Consider the following 16,568-nt stretch of genomic DNA (forward strand, 5'->3'; position numbering starts at 1 on the left):
GAATTTGGAAGAAAAGTCTGCTTTCTTAAGAAAGGAACCACAACCTGTCTGAACTAGAATTATGCTACCTATGCAGGAAAGCTGGAATACATCTATAAAGTTTTTGTTTTCCATTTGCAATATGTTGGTGCATGCCTATTCAAGGATACAGGCACCTGAAGGATTGAGGAACCACTTTTTTAATTCTACCATTGTATAGTGCATGCTTGCTTTTGCTACATTTGTGTTGCTCTAAGAAATCTCACTGAGAAAACAATGTAACTAGTATTATTTGTTTTTGAAGTGAATCATTTTGTTTCTTGCTTACGTATGATCTCTTTTTGTTTATCAGTAAAGCTTTATTTGCAGATGAAATCTGCAGTCTCTGCATATTATGTGTAACAAATGTCAAAAGTTGTACTATATTTGGGTAAATTTTCCATTCTTACTACTGATAATTATGTAGAAAATGCAGAAATTGTTCACTGGAGCAATATGTGAAGTGTTTTAAATGTAGTTGGAAACTCACATACACTATCCCCAGTTACTGAGAAGAGAAAAGATTCATCACATTTTTTATTTCTAGGTATGGAATGATTATGCTGCCTCAAAGAGTGTTCCTTCCTAAAGTAATCTGTGAATGAAAATGGACTTTTCTGTTAAAAGACTTGGTGGTAACAGACACTGGGCTTTATAACTTTACAACCATCTTTATGTGGGTCACAAGTACTGTGTTTAGCTCCAAAATGGAGGAAATAATTAAAGAAGTGGTAAAGTCTGATACATATACCTATGAACACCTGAACAAATTGGCTGGAAACAGAGCAGCTGCTACCAGAACTATTAACCATCAGCTGTGAAACACTAACTAACAAAAAATAAGATTTGGGTACTGCAGCCTTAGAGGAAAGACTGGCCACCACTGACCAACATTTGTCTAACTTGCAACAACAAATCACTACATTTCAGTAACAGCTACTATGAAGAGTCAGTCAATCACTAGATTGTGTTGAGTCTCATAACTGTCCATCATCAGAAAATCCACTGAGACATAAAATCATTTTATGGCAATATCCTTTATTATACAGAATGATATTGAGAGCTACTGAGGTTAATCTAAAATGGCAGGCTACAGTGACTAACAAGTACATGAAACAAAGCACTGGCCAGTTTATGTGGCACTTTCCTTCCAATCACAATTCACACACTGTAAACTGGCTGAAGAATAATGCATTCATCATTTCGTGTCAAATTAGACATTTACATTTTAAAATGTTCTCTTACACTTCACCTTAATTTTCCTTTACATACACAATGCTGCATTCATTACAGAATGTGTAATAAAAGCAAGGACAAAATACAACAGTAGACTGTCTATGTTTCTATTTCTCCTAGGCATGTCATGTTCAGTAATATTCCTTTGTCTATAACAAGGCAAAGTTGCATCTCCTTATCCAAACTTGCAATACACAGCCCAAAGTCTCACAGAACACAAACATAGTCTCTGGCTTAGCTTGTTTGTCTGAAATACTACTACTAGAAAAATCTATTCTGACACCTATATTTTACTATGTTACCCACATTAACATGTTGAAAAAATTGGAGTATAATAGCTTTATGAAAGAGTTTAGTTTAGACCACAACATGAATGTCTACCTAATAGAGTTTGAGAGGTATGTAGAGAAGGGGAAATGGTGCCAAACTGAGTGGGCCAGAATAATGCATATTATCTAACAAAAAAATCATTGAAGGGCTTCATGGAAACAGGAAACTGATTGAGAAAGCATGATCACACTTTCCCCTCCCATTTTTCTGCACTCTTTCAGTCAGTTCGTATAATACTTTTCTGAAAAGAGTAGTCACTCCCCTCTTGCCAACCTGCATTATCTGTTTCTTCCATGAGGTACTGTGGCTCATGATCTTCCCTTCCTATTTTACTTTTAATTTGGTCTCCTGAAGTAGTACCACATCTCCTTGCATCCAACTCATTCTGCTGTGTACATTTTTCTTTTTCAATGTGTGTGAAGCCCCCCCTTCCCAATGTTCCAGGCTACTACTTTCAGTCTGTGTTCATTCCCTTCTGTTCTCTTTCCACAGTACTCAATATGTGAGTAAGCACAAAACCATTAATAACCATAAAATTGAAGTTATGTTTAAGTATAGAGAGAAGAAAATAAATCTCATAATCCAGCTAGAAATGTAACATCCAATACCTATATATATATATATATATATATATATATATGTGTGTGTCTATACATATATATATATATATATATATATATATATATGTATATAGGAACATTTTATAATCTCAAAATTCTAAAATATCGAATTTCAGAATCCCAAGATTATAAAGCCAAAAGGTCAAAACTCCAAAACCTCAGAAGCGCGAATTTCAAAATCCCGAAGTTCAAAGATGTTTAAGTTGTGCTTCTGGTGTTCAGGTAAGTATTTATGTTTAAGGGTTTTGGTTAGGGGCTTTATTGTGTGTCAGTGTGTTTTGTAACTGTGATGTGTGTGTGCGAGGAGAATGTAGCTTGTATGGTGGTGTTTTTGTGTGTTTATCTGTGTAGTGCGAGCTTGGATTTAGTATATATAAGTAGGGGGGGTTGGGGGGCCTTGCCCCCACATTGGGGGTGCAGGGGGGCTTGCCCCCCTGCTTGTATGTAGTGTAGGTTTGTGTGTTTGTTTGGGGGGTGAAGGTGTATGTATGTGTATGTGTGTGGTGTATGGTTAGTGTAGGATTCACAATTTTGAAATTCGCGCTTCTGGGGTGTCAGGATTATAAGGTTTCGGCTTTTTGATCTCAAGATTCTGTAATGCGATATTTCAGGATTTAGGGAATATAAAGTGAACCGATATATATATATATATATATATATATATATATATATATATATATATATATATATATATATATATATATATATACATACAGTAAGATAATGATTATAAGCCCAGCCATGCAATGCAACCCAGTTGTGTCCCTATATGGCATGGGCATTTATTAAGAGGTATTTTAGTTAGGAAGTTTCAAGAGGTTATGTAAGGGAAGCATGTTAGTTTGGGCATTACTGTCTGCCAATGTCTATCAGAGGGATTCACTTCGAAATCTCAAAATTCTGAAACATCGAATGTCATATGATCAAGACCATATGATCGATGTTTCGGAATATCGAAATTCTGAAGCAAACCCCCCCCAAAAACAATTATTTAAACAATTATGCAGGGGGGCAAGCCCCCTGCACCCCCCACACCCCCACTACTTAAATATACCAACTCCGAGATCGTACTGCAGCAAAGAAAAGGGAAAGCTCCCATTCCGCTCTGTATGCAGATCTTCAGTCAGAATTTCAAAATACTGAAACTTCGATCATATGGTCTTGACCATATGAAATTCGAGGTGTCAGTATTTCGACATTCTGAAGGGAATCCATCAGAGACACAGGGTCACATCTTGGGTAAAGTTCTGATTTCACATCCATTTGTCAAGCTTATGCTTAAATAAGATTAAGGATGGACTCTGCTTCACATGGATGGGGAGCCTGTTCCAGAGCATGGGGATCCTCTGAGACACATATATGTCTTGTCTTATTTGTGTCACAAGCAATATTTAAATCCTTGTATGTAATGGTTCTGACTCTGTTCATTTTGCAGATATTCAAATGTTCCATCAGAGCTGGATCTGAGGATGTCTTGTATGCCAGGTATAGATCACTTCTCAGTGGTCTGTAGGAGAAAGACTATAGAGCTTTAAGGCAATCTGTATAGGATAATGGTCTTATACCCTGGATTTTTCTGGTAAGAAACCTTTGTGGGCATTCCAACTGTTTCGTACGTTTGGTCAGGTACATGCCAAAGGGAGCATTATACTCAATGATGGATCTGATAAAGGCTGAATAAAGTGTCACTATTGACTTCCTTGAGCCTGGATGGATGCCAATTGTGCAAAATAGAATGATTTTCTTACTACCTTGGCCACGTGTTTGTCAAAGGCCAGATTATTGTCTACATATGTTCCCAGATTCCTGACTACTGGGTTAACTCTTAGGGGTACCTCATTGATGGAGTAATTAGCCTGGGTGACAGTTTTCCCAAAAGCTTCTATAATGCATTTCTTGGCATTGAGTTTTAGTATGTGACTTTGACAGCAGTCATTTTTCTGTGTTAGACCTTCTTGTAAGATGTTCGTGTTATGGGGGAATTTATGATAGCTCCCAGTTTTCAATCATCTGTGAACTTGGTCAGCCAAAGGCCTTTACATTAGCCTTTATCTCTGAGAAATAGATACCAAATAGGAGCAGTCCCATTACTGAACCCTTAGGTACCCCACTGTTAGTGAGGGTGATATCATTAATCCTGACTTCCTGGGTCCTGTCTGTGAGGGGGGTGGCAATCCAGCAAGGTATGCAGGGGTTTATGTCCAGTTCAGTACGTTTGTCAACTATACCCAACATGGGCATTATATCAAATGCCTTAGCTAGGTCCAGTTAGGTGGTATGCACCATTTTCCCCTCATCCATTCCCTTGGTGACCTTCTCAAGACGTCCACCAGGATTACTAGGCAGGATTTTCTCTTGGCAAAGCCAAATTTGGTTGCATCCAGTGTCTGAAGGTTGTCTGTATCTTTGTTGATAATTTTCTTGATAATATATCCCATGGCTTTGTACATTAGACTTGTTAGACAAACAGGTCTGTAGTTTCCAGGGTCAGTTGATAATCCACCCTTGTGAAGTGGGATAACCATTGCAGGCCCCCATTCTCATGGTACAAAGCCTGTTTTGAGGCTGTAGTTGAAAGGCGACCAAGGAGTCCTGATAGTTTATGTTTCCAGCTATTAAGGAGGCATCCTGTGATATCATCAGGGCCCACTGAGGCTGTATTTTTTGGCATTAGCGAGCACTGCCAGAACCTGCTCCCTGTTAATAGTTGGGGGATATGCTAATAGGGGTTTCTTGGTGGGAGGTAGGGGGGAAGGGGGAGTGAAGTTTGAGATGAATTTGTCAGCCAGCAAATTTGCTATATTGCTGTGCTCAGTGAAGTAGGAACCATTAACCACCAGGTCATCACACTGATGTGTGCTCCCTTTGTGGTTTCAGACATAGCTGTAGAAGGCCTTATGGATGTCTTTAGCCTATGAGGCTATCTTGACCTTGTAATTGGCCTTGTTGGGCTTGATTAGTCCTCTTAGGTTCCTTTTTAGTTTAATTAAACAACTCCTATCATTATGGGAGTTGTTCTTCCTGATTTTAGCCATGACTGTTTTCCTTTTGTTATATACCCTATTAAGGTTAGGATTCCACCAGTATGGTTTGTTTTTAGAGTTTGTTTGGGGCTTACTTCTAGCAGGTACAGCATCCTATATACAGCCATTTACAGGGTTCTACAAGTTCTCTGTGAGCAATGCCATAGAGGTTGTTGTGAACTTGAGGATGGGATGGGCATTGAATTTTGATAAACTAATCTATCATGTAATAGGGTGTAGTTTGCTTTGGAATAGTTTCTAACTGTTACAGGGCTTGTTGGGATTACTGAGATGATTGTTATTTTATGGTCTGACCTCGCCAGTGAGGATGTGACACAGAGGGTGGAATGGGGGTGGGGTGCAATGTTCTCCTATGTTGGTGAGTACCAGGTAAAGTATGTGTGAACCTCTGGTGGGTGTGTGCATCAAGGGTATTTCATAGGTTCAGAGGTTGGTGCTAGGCTATCGGCCCTAGGGCCTATACATGGGTAGCCATAACAATTCCCTGGATATTTTTTCCCAGAATATTTACTTCCCTGGTCCTCTGTCTAGCAAGGCCACTGACTTGATCCCCGGGGTGAATTTCCTATTTCCTATCCAATCTTCAAGGTTCCTTTTGAAGAGGGCCAAAGAGATGCTCAGCTTGACATGTATGGGCAGTCTATTCCAGAGTATGGGGAGTCTCTGTGTTAGGAAACTATCCCTCCAGGATGTTTTGTTCATTGTGATGACCAGGTTTAGATCCCTGGAGCATGTGGCTCTGAGGGATTGGGATTTCTTTAAGTGTAGCATGTCCAACAGCACTGGGTTTGACATGGCCTTGTATGTTAAACAGAGATCGCCTCTGAGTTGGAGATATGTGACAGAGTATAGCTGGAGTTTTTTTAGATGGTCAGCATAGGTCATCTGCTTTAGGCCTGTGATTCTTTTAGTGAGGTATTTCTGTGGCCTTTCCAGTTGTTGCAGATGTCTTGTGAGGTACATACCAAATGGGGCATTGTACTCTATAATGGGTCTAATGAGGGATGAGTACAGTGGTGCAATGACCTCCTTTTTTCTGGATGAAAAGCCCTTAGTGATGAGGTGTGCTACATAGAAGGATTTCCTGACTGTTGTGGCTATGTGGTTATTGAAGGTGAGACCACTGTCTACCTGTGTCCCTAAGTCCCTTATCACACTTTCAGTGTTTAGTGTACTGCCATTTATGTGGAAATTCATGGGTACATGTTTTTTCCCAAAGGGGATAACTATACATTTCTTGGCATTGAGCTTGAGCCCATGACTCTGGCACCAAGCAACTGTTTCTATAAGGCCCTTTTGTAGAATATCCATATCATTTGGGGATTCAATAATGGCTTCCAGTTTGCACTCATCTGTGAACTTTGTTAGCCAGAGTCCCTTAGTGCTGGCCTGTACTTCAGAGAAGTAGATGCCAAACAAGACGGTCCCAGGACTGAACCCTGAGGTACCCTGCTTGTCACTTGTCTGGAGCTGGATTTTGAGTCGGCTACTTTTACAGTGTGGGTTCTGTCAGTAAGCCATTTGGCAACCCATTGAGTGATGTGGGGATTATTGCCCAGCTTAGCAAGTTTATCTATGTTTCCAGAGTGGGGGATGGTGTTGATAACGTCCAGAAATCATGCCTGTGAGTATGAGACAGTGTATGTTTCCCAGTCTGCAGAGGGGTAGTTAAAGTCTCCCACAAATAGGATATTTGGTTTAATGGTGAGTGTCTGCTGTAGGTTTAGGTATGAGCTATGGGATTCTAGGAAAATACAGGATGACCAATCACTTGCTAGAATATGGTATGGGACTTTCTGTTTGGTGATTTGAACATGGATAAATTCCAGGACATCGTCCTGTTAAATCAACATAGAGTTATGCTTGTTGCTAATAAAGATTGAGACTCTCCACCTTTTGTCTCTGTATGTGCAGCCAATGGTCTAAATGTGTGGAAAGCACTGAGGCTTTGCACTGCCAGAGTACCTTCTGTGAATTTAAACCATGTCTCAATAACGGCATAGATGTTTATATTCTCTAGAATGAGGAGATCTTGTAGGATGTGAAGTTTCTTGTTTAGGCTCCTAGCATTGAGCAGTAATACCTTTAGGTGTCTATGGATTTTATTTGCTATGTTAGTAGGTTTATCAATTTGAAATTGCTTAAAAAAGGCTGTAAGGGGTGGATAACATTTTAGCCAGTATTTGGAAGCCTAATGAAGACAGGTGCAGACCATCCTTTGCAATGCAATGTGGTCTGTTAACCACGTCCTCCCATGCTGACAAGTATTGATTCCCCCTGGAAAGACATCAGGAACTAAGCCAATTATTGAAGTTAATCATTTTTTGTTCCTACTGTGACATCATCCTTGGTGAAGATAGAGTGCTGCTCAATGCAAGGCACATATCGGCATGCGACACATATTCAGAGAGTTCAACAATGTCTGTCTTCATATAGTCCAGGGAATGATGTCTCAGGTTGTTAATGCCCACATGTACTATGATAAAATCATACTGGTACCTGTGGTGGAATGACTTGAGTGCATGTATAACTTGGCAGATCCTGGCTCAAAATAAACAACTGACCATAACCTTCAACTTGTCCAATCCATTCAGTTTTAAGGAATAAGTGGTTATCTGTGAACATCCGGATGTCCATATCTACACAGACATTTTGAAATTGCATATCCAGTTATTCAGACCTGTATTTAGGTGGACTGCTGTAGGTTGTGGACTGGGTTATACAGGGGTCCCCTTGTGTGGTCGCTGGGGTTTAGCACTACACTAGGTTAGATTATGTTAAGATAGTAGCGATGTTTTATGCAAACTAGCAGCTCTAAGGGTGTTTTCACACAGTAGCTTTGTTTTACCCACACTATGTTACAGGTTTCAGTTCTAAGGGAAGTTTTATAGATAAAATTTACTTTCTGGAGATTTGTGTCTGTACAGGGCACTGCTGCCCTCTTGATGTAATAACAATAAGAAAGATTATTTTCAAGTGTAATTCCACAAGAAAACTTAATCTACTTGACAAGGCAATTTCAAGCTTCAGGGACCTTTAGAATGATTTAAATGCAAAATAAAAAAATAGTAGCACTCTAAACAGTTAACTGAAGTATGAAACAATAAAATAAATGTCAGAAAAAAGGGAGCACTACACCATAGACGTAAAAACAACTAAGAATTTTAATAACAAAATAAAACAAAAACAGGATAAGCGCTTTCGGCATATGCCTTCTTCAGATACTGCTGGCAAATGCTAAAATCAACCTATTTAAAACCATTCTAGCAAACCAATTAAGCAATAATTAGAACAATTAAGCAGGCAATTCAGTCACAACCATCATGTGGCCCCTTTAGATAACATAGACTCAAACAAAAAACCCATTTCCAGTAAAGACAAAAAGATATAGAATAAAAAACTACTTACATTTAAAAAGAACTTGTCAACTCAAAATAAAAATTATGGTAAAAACAAAATGAATAACACATTCAATACTCGAAAATAAACGAAAATGACCCATGTTATTAAAAAACTACTCTGAACTCAGTCTCACTAGTATTAACATACTAAATCCAGGAGCCACCCATTGATGACGTAAATCTTACTGAAGCTTCAGTGGTTTTGGAGCTTTCTTCAGTGGTGTTCATCTGCTTTTGCTACAATAAAATAAATCTCTTATCTGCCACGAATGGAGAAGGATTAACTCAGGACCCCCTCAGAGTGTTGGTAGGGTGCCAAGCAGATTAGAGTTCTGGGAAAATGAGCAGGAGACAGTTTGTAGTAAATGAGGTTTACTCATGTGCAATACCGGTTTGCTGGGTGGGCACTTAGTATTATGGATATATGGAAAGCAATGGGTAGATAACTACTTAAATAGGTTAGACAACAGACGATGGCAATGAAAGAGTGGAGGGAAGGACTTTGGAAGTCAGATTACCATAAGAAGTGGAAACCAGAGCTCAAGTCCTGTGATTAGAATTTCAGAAACTTGTATCTTAATGATTCAGTAGAGGGGTTGGGCAGACTCAAATAAAAGGTGAAAAAGCAGTAGCAAGGTAAACAGAAAAGCACTGTAATGCAACTTTAAGCAGATAAATACAGTTATACAAAGTAGTGAATCACAAATCCTGGAGTAGAATTCACAATACTGACACTACTGCAATCCTACCACAGGCTAAGGCACCAGTCCATGCAGAAATTTGCCAGTAATGCTGTAATAAATGACTAAACAAGGATCAAATCTGGCAGCAGATCACAGTACTGCCACAACTGTGAAATAAGCTACAAGGCTGGCCAGACTGGGTCAAAAATGCAAAAAAATCTACCTTTTGCATGTACTTCTACTTATGTTAATATAAGTGCAGTATAACATAAAAACAATCCTAAAAACTTGCAGTAATACACATTATAGATGAATAAATATAAACTGATAGATAGAGATAAATATATAGATAAAGATATATTTGTATTTATGAAGTTTGTGCCATGAATTTGTGTACATAGCAGGGGAACAGTATGTACATTATTCGCCTATGCACTTACTTATGTTTGTAGTGATGCATTGTTGTTTAGTAACAATAATTCATTTGCAATAATGTGAATATTCCTATATGACACGATGTGCTTTGATGTTACAGCATGCATGGACAGACTACAGTGATAAGTACATACATGTGGTTTATGCACACATGGATACATTGTGTATTTTGATGTGTTTACAAGTCACAGCTGTACAGCATTGGCATGCATACTTATGCATTCCTACAGTATGCATCAACATACCTGTAGATTCTATCCACTGTTTTGACTGTCTGTTTCAGTTTTATGTGACAAGACTGATCATTCATAGCACATACACTGTTGTGTGTGCTAAGGTATGATATGATAAGTTTGGTCAGGCATAGCACATAAACCATTGTATGTAATATGTTATGAGACATCTTCTGCATGACAAAGTACATATATTACCTCCTTAGAATAACTAATTTTTGATATTAATATTTCCTTTGACAATGAACAATAAAATAAGCTATTTAAAATTAAAACTGCAAGAATTATTTTTCTATGAAGTAATCCTCTTTCTCTCTTTGCTAAACACACACACACACACACACACACAGTTACCCTATGGTAACATTCTTTCTGATGGGGTTTAGCCTATTTGACTGTGATAAGCTGAAACATAAAATCTGATACGAGTATGTCTACCTTTTTTTTAAACCCATCAGGATTAGGAGTGGACTCCAAGTTTAGGTAACTTGGCACTTGAAACATTCCCAGGTCATAACTCTGCCCTTTACCCATAATGCTCCACACTCCTCTCTAACTCTCCAGATCTGTTTGGTCCCATGCTATTTTGTGATATTTTGAGATAAATTATTCTTTCTTTTTTGGTATTTAAATTTTTTAGCATTGTTTTTCAATGTTTCATATTCCAAATGTGTTCAAGGTCAGATCAAACATTTACTATACTTTTTCTAGTTTAGTTTTGACTATCTTCCTCCTTTTAGGCCACAACCTTGTTACTGCATTTGTTTTTTACTCAATGTTGCTCCTTTAAAAAAATTATCTTGTGAAAATTTGCTGGTGCACTTTTATACTTACTATATGTTGGCATCACAAGCTTCTTTACTCCCTTTTTGTAGAGTTAGGGTTTTTGTAATGTACAATCACTGTTCCAGTTTTACTGGAAAATGTTATGCTTCACTGTTGTCAGTGAGGTTACATCTGCAGGTTTTAAGATGTATGAGTATCGATGGCAAACGATTATATTTCAGGATGGACATGTGTGGGGTGTTCCTTAGTGCTCAACATTTAGAAACAGATTGTGATATCTGAAGCGCTTTAGTTAAGGTCACATTAACTGGTAAAAAAAAGTTGATTTTAAAATGACTGTTGTCAAGGGTCAATGGAAATTTTGACCCAGGTTGAAGCTTCTACAACTGAAGGTTCCAGTGATGGAACTCCAGAGTTTTCCAAACTCATATCAGGGAAAAGCCCAGTGAATGAGGGAGGATGGTGAGAAACATCACTTCTCCAAAAAAATGCAAATCCTGATATTTTATGACTTTGTGTCTCTCTGTACGCAAGACACTGTAGTCACTGGGTGTGGTAATTTCAATGATCAATGCTATTTTTATCTTCTTTTCATGGACCACTATATCCAGTTTTCTAGCATCTATCTTTTGAATTGTTGGTAATGGATGATCCCATGTGATGTAAACTTCATCATTTTCTATGATGCTTTGTGGCTCATGTTTCCAGTGTTTTTCAGCTACTTCAGTATTATAATGTTTGCACAATCCCCAGTGCAATAGTCATGCCACATTATTATGCCTTTCAGTATACAGTCCTTCTGCCATTAGTATGTCGCAACCAGCAAGGAGGTGTTCAACTGTTTCCAATTCTGTGTTACAAAACCTACATTTGTCTGTTTCTCCCACATGTTCAATGGACTTTGTAAACCAATGCGTACATAGCCCACAATCTTGTGCCATTAATATTAACCTTTCATCTCTTGGTTTGAATTTGCCTCTCCTTAACCATGCTACTGTGGTTCCAAACAAGAAACAGTGATTGTATAAGGATGATATCCCTTTGAGTGAATCTGGTGTTACCGGATTGTTGACTTTCCAGGCAGGATAGCACTACTTTATCTAGTGAATTTCAGTAAATCTGAAGCTTGGAACAATAGGAAGCCTACATCGTCCAAACCAGCAAGTTGAAAGAGGTATTGATCATCTAGTAACCAGAGAAAAAAATCATTAGTTAGTATTCCAGTCCTTGTAAAATTCTTCTTCATTCTTAAATGCTTCTACAATGAAAGAAATATACAAGTCATCATTCTGCGTTAAAATCTTCCTCTTTATTAATTCAGGTAGGTGAGTGCAATTCTGTTAAACTGATGAATCAAGGTTGCAAGTTTACCTAGCTGATGTCCATTACAATAAGGGTGTTTGAAAAGTATCCCTAACAACAATGTAGAACAGTGAGTAAACATGTCAAATGGCCAAACAAATCTGTGAACATTTACAGTAAAATCTGGCAAGGCTAGAGTTTTCACTGTATGATCCCTTAAAAGTCCTTGTATTAGAGGATCATGGAAATATGCAAATGAAGCATTTAAAGCCATCCTGTGCTTAAGATTTCACATAACATTAACCCAAATCAGTATACGCTTTCGGTATCAAGCAGGAATGCTCTAATAGTATAGCTTAAAAATATATGAAGTATATAAAAATATATATAAAGTAGATGTAAGACCAGCTAATGTTGAGACAAAAAACTTTAGAAAAAAGACATAAAAAGACATCATGCTCATAGGTAGGTACTAGGCTATCTGCCCAAGGGCATTTATAAGCCTGGCCAGAATGTGTTGGCTTTCGCCTCCCTTTTAAATTAGTTTCCTGGGCCTCTGTCTAGCAGGGCCACTGAAGTGATCCCAGGGGTAAATTTGCAATTTCCCATCCACTCGTCAAGATTCCTCTTGAAGAGAGTCAGCGAGGGGCTCTGCCTAACATAAATTGGGATTCTATTCCAAAGCGAGGGAAGTCTCTGGGTCAGGAATCTATCCCTCCAGCATGTCCTGTTTATTGTTGTGCTGAGGTTTAATTCACTGGAGCGTGTGGCTCTGAGAGATTTGGTTTTCTTGAGGTCGAGCATGTCCATTAATTCTGGGTTGGACATGGCCTTATACGTCAGGCAGAGATCACCTCTGAGCAGGTGGTAAGCAACCGAATAGAGCTAGAGTTTCTTTAGCCGAGCTGCATAGAGCATCTCTTTGAGGCCCATGATCCTCTTGGTGAGGTACGTCTGTGGTCTTTCCAACTGTTGCAGGTGTCGAGTAAGGTACATACCAAATGGGGCATTGTACTCTATTATGGGCCTAATGAGTGATGAGTAGAGGGGCACAATGACCTCTCTTGATCTAGAGGTGAACCCTTTTGTGATTAGGTGGGCTAAGAAGGAATTTCTAACCACTTTGGCAATGTGATTATCAAAGGAGAGGTTGCTATCTACTTGGGTCCCCAGGTCCCTTATTACATTTTCTGTACTTATTGGATTACCACCTATGTGGTAATTCGTGGGCACTTTGTTTTTCCCAAAGGGGATGACTATGCATTTTTTGGCATTCAGCTTGAGGCCATGGTTTTGACACCAGGTATCTGTCACTGTAAGACCCTTCTGGAGGATGTCTGTGTCATCTGGAGAGTCAATTATGGCCCCCAGTTTGCAGTTATCTGTGAACTTGGTCAGCCATAGTCCTCCCATGCTTGCCTGTACCTCAGAGTAGTATATACCAAACAGGAGGGGTCCCAGGACCGAGCCCTGTGGGATGCCACTTGTAACTGGTTTAGAGTCGGACATGGCACCCACAACTCTGACCATGTGTGTTCTATCCGTGAGCCAGTTGGCCACCCATCTCGTGACATAGGGGTTAATTTTCAAGCTGGTGAGCTTGTCTATGATGCCAGAGTGGGGAATGGTGTTGAAGGCCTTAGCAAAGTCCAGGTAGGCTGTATGGACTACCTTTCCTTCATCTATGGCCTTGGTAACTGTTTCAAAGAAGTCAACTAGGTTTAGGAGGCAGAATCTGCTTTTAACAATGCCGAATTGGGTAGGGTCCAGTGTCTGGAGGTTCCCACTGTCTCTGTTTATGAGTTCCATGATAATTCGCTTCATAGCTTTGCAGACCAGGCTAGTCAGGCTTATAGGACAATAGTTCCCAGGTTCTGTTGTGGTACCACCTTTGTGGAGTGGGATGACTGTTGCTGTACGACATTCTTTGGGTACATAGCCTGTGGTAAGGCTGAGTCTGAACAGTGAATTTAGGTGAGGGTTTAGTTCCTTTTGGAGCTCATGTAAGACGCAGCCTGGGACACCATCCGGACCCATTGATGCTGTGTTCTTAGCTTTGGAGAGAGCGGTTTTTACCTGCGTGTCTGTGATGTCTGGGGCTCTGCATTCTTATGGGATGGACACAGGCCCTTTTGGGGGTGAGGGGGGTGAAGTTTGCACTGAACTTGTCAGCCAGGATGTTGGCAATGTCAGTTGGTTCAGTGTATTTTTTGCCATTTTGCACTAGCTCAGAGCATATCTGAGAGTTGCCACCTAGATTTTTGACATAGCTAAAGAAGGCTTTGTGGTTATCTTTAGACTCCTTGGCAATTTTTCTTTTGAAACCGGCCTTGGATGATTTTATGAGGGATTGTAGTTTCTTGCTTATATTGATCAGTGATGCCTTTCCTTTTTGGGATTTTGCTCTATCATGTAGTAGTTTCCTCCTTCTGTTGTATAGTTTATTTATGGCCGGCGACCACCAGACTGGTTTCCTCTTTTTGGAGGAGTGAGTCTTGGTTTTACTTGGGATGGCTCAATCCATGCATCCCTGTAGATGCTCATACAATGCACTTGTAAAGGATTCTGTGGTTTGGGTAGCATTATCCTTTAGCAAGGGGGGCTTTGAAACTTTCCACCTCGATCTTGAGAAGTGTGAAGTTTGCTTTTGAAAAGTTTTTCACAGTGGTTTCCTTGACTGGGGGTGGGGTTGGGATGTGGATGTCCAGTGTGATTAGTTTATGATCTGATCTTACCAGCGAGGGGTGTACCTCTGGTATGGAGCACTGATCCCCCATGTTGGTGATGATCAGGTCCAGTATGTTGTCTCTCTTGTGAGTGTGGTGACCAGCTGTTCCAGGGCATTTGAGTTTATATACTCTAGGAATGGGCAAAGGTGTTTGTACTTGAGTAATTCTCCCAGTCAATGTTTGGGTAGTTGAAATCTACCAATATCATGGTGTTAGGTAGGACCTTTATATTTTCCAATATTCTCAGAAATGTTGAGTGGGGGTCCTGAGACAAGGTAGGTGCTCTGTAGCAGGCTACAATCTGAAAAGCAGCTTTGCCCACTGTTAGTTGCACATGGATGATCTCCGAGGCCTCGTGCTATGCTACTAACCTGGAGGTGTGGGTATCCTTTATGAAAATGGATACACCCCCTCCTTTTGTATTTTGGTCCGAGTTCTGGGGCCGACAGTTATGGTATGAGTTGTAGCCTAGTAGTGCTGGGGTGCTCTCTGGAGCTTTGAACCAGGTTTCTGTTACTGCACAGATATCAATTTGCTCCATGCTAAGGAGTGCCTAGAGTGCGTGCATTTTGAGATTTAGACTTCTGGCATTGAGTAGCATTACCCTCAGTTTCTGGTTTCTTGTGTTGTTTATGGAGGTGGGTTTGTCTTTTGAGCCTTGCCTAAAAAAGGCACTATGGGGGTAGCAAGAGCCTTGGCCAGTATTTGAAAGCCTAAGGGTGACAGGTGCAAGCCATCTCTGGTGAAGCAGAGTGGCTTGTCGAGCATGTCGTCCCAGGCTGACAGACACTGGATCCCCTTTGAATGATACCAATAGCTTATCCAATTGTTAAAATTGATCATTTTTTCCTCATACTGTGGCATCATTCTTGGTGAGGGCAAGATGCTACTCAGGGTCAGGGTCATACCGGCCTGGGCTACATGATCAGAGAGCTCCTCTATGTCTTTTTTCATGTAGTCCAGGGAGGTACATCTCAGGTCGTTCCCACCAACATGTACAATGACAGAGTCATATTTGTACTTGTTTTGGAGTGACCTGAGTGCTTGTGTTATGTGGCGTATCCTGGCACCTGACAGGTAGCTGACAGTAACCTTCTCCTTGTTCAGTCTATTGAGTGGGACGTCAGTGTGCCTGACAATAGAGTCACCTATTACTAGTGTATTGGGTGTGTTGTTGTGACTTAAGGGCTGTGGTTGCATGGCACATTGACTTTGTGAATTATGTGATACGTGGTTGTTATTTGAGAGTGGAGGTTGCTTGGATGTCTGCTTTGGAGGTCTCTGCTGCTTAGGCAGATTTTTATTTAGAGCCTCCAAGTATGTTTTAGAGTATTTATGTGTGTTGTTTGCTGGTGCATGTATGACAGTTTTATGAGAGACTGGAAATGTGGTGCAAGTGTTTCCCTTCTCCTCCTGACTGGCTGTTCCAGCCTTGGGTTGAGAGAGCTTGGCCTCCAGTTTGGCTGTATAGTTGCATCTCTCACATGCATTTGTGTTTGTTGGAAGGAGGAGAAGGTTGTCCGTGTACATGAGGCAATTGTAACATTGCCTCAAGATTCCCAGATTCACCAGCTGGACTGGACAGTATACCTGAAACTGATCATTGGACATGCCTGTATGGATAACTGAACTCTTTTACTGATTGCCCGGTAGGGACAAAAATAGGAGCCTTAAATTATTGTTTAGTAAAGGAGGAGGTGTTGCGTTAGCGTTTATTAGTGCTTACTGAGAGCTTGGAGCAAGTGTTGGGC

This window comes from Protopterus annectens, chromosome 10.part0 (genome assembly GCF_019279795.1).
Source record: "Protopterus annectens isolate FY-2018-M chromosome 10.part0, PAN1.0, whole genome shotgun sequence".
Lineage (NCBI taxonomy): Eukaryota > Metazoa > Chordata > Ceratodontiformes > Protopteridae > Protopterus > Protopterus annectens.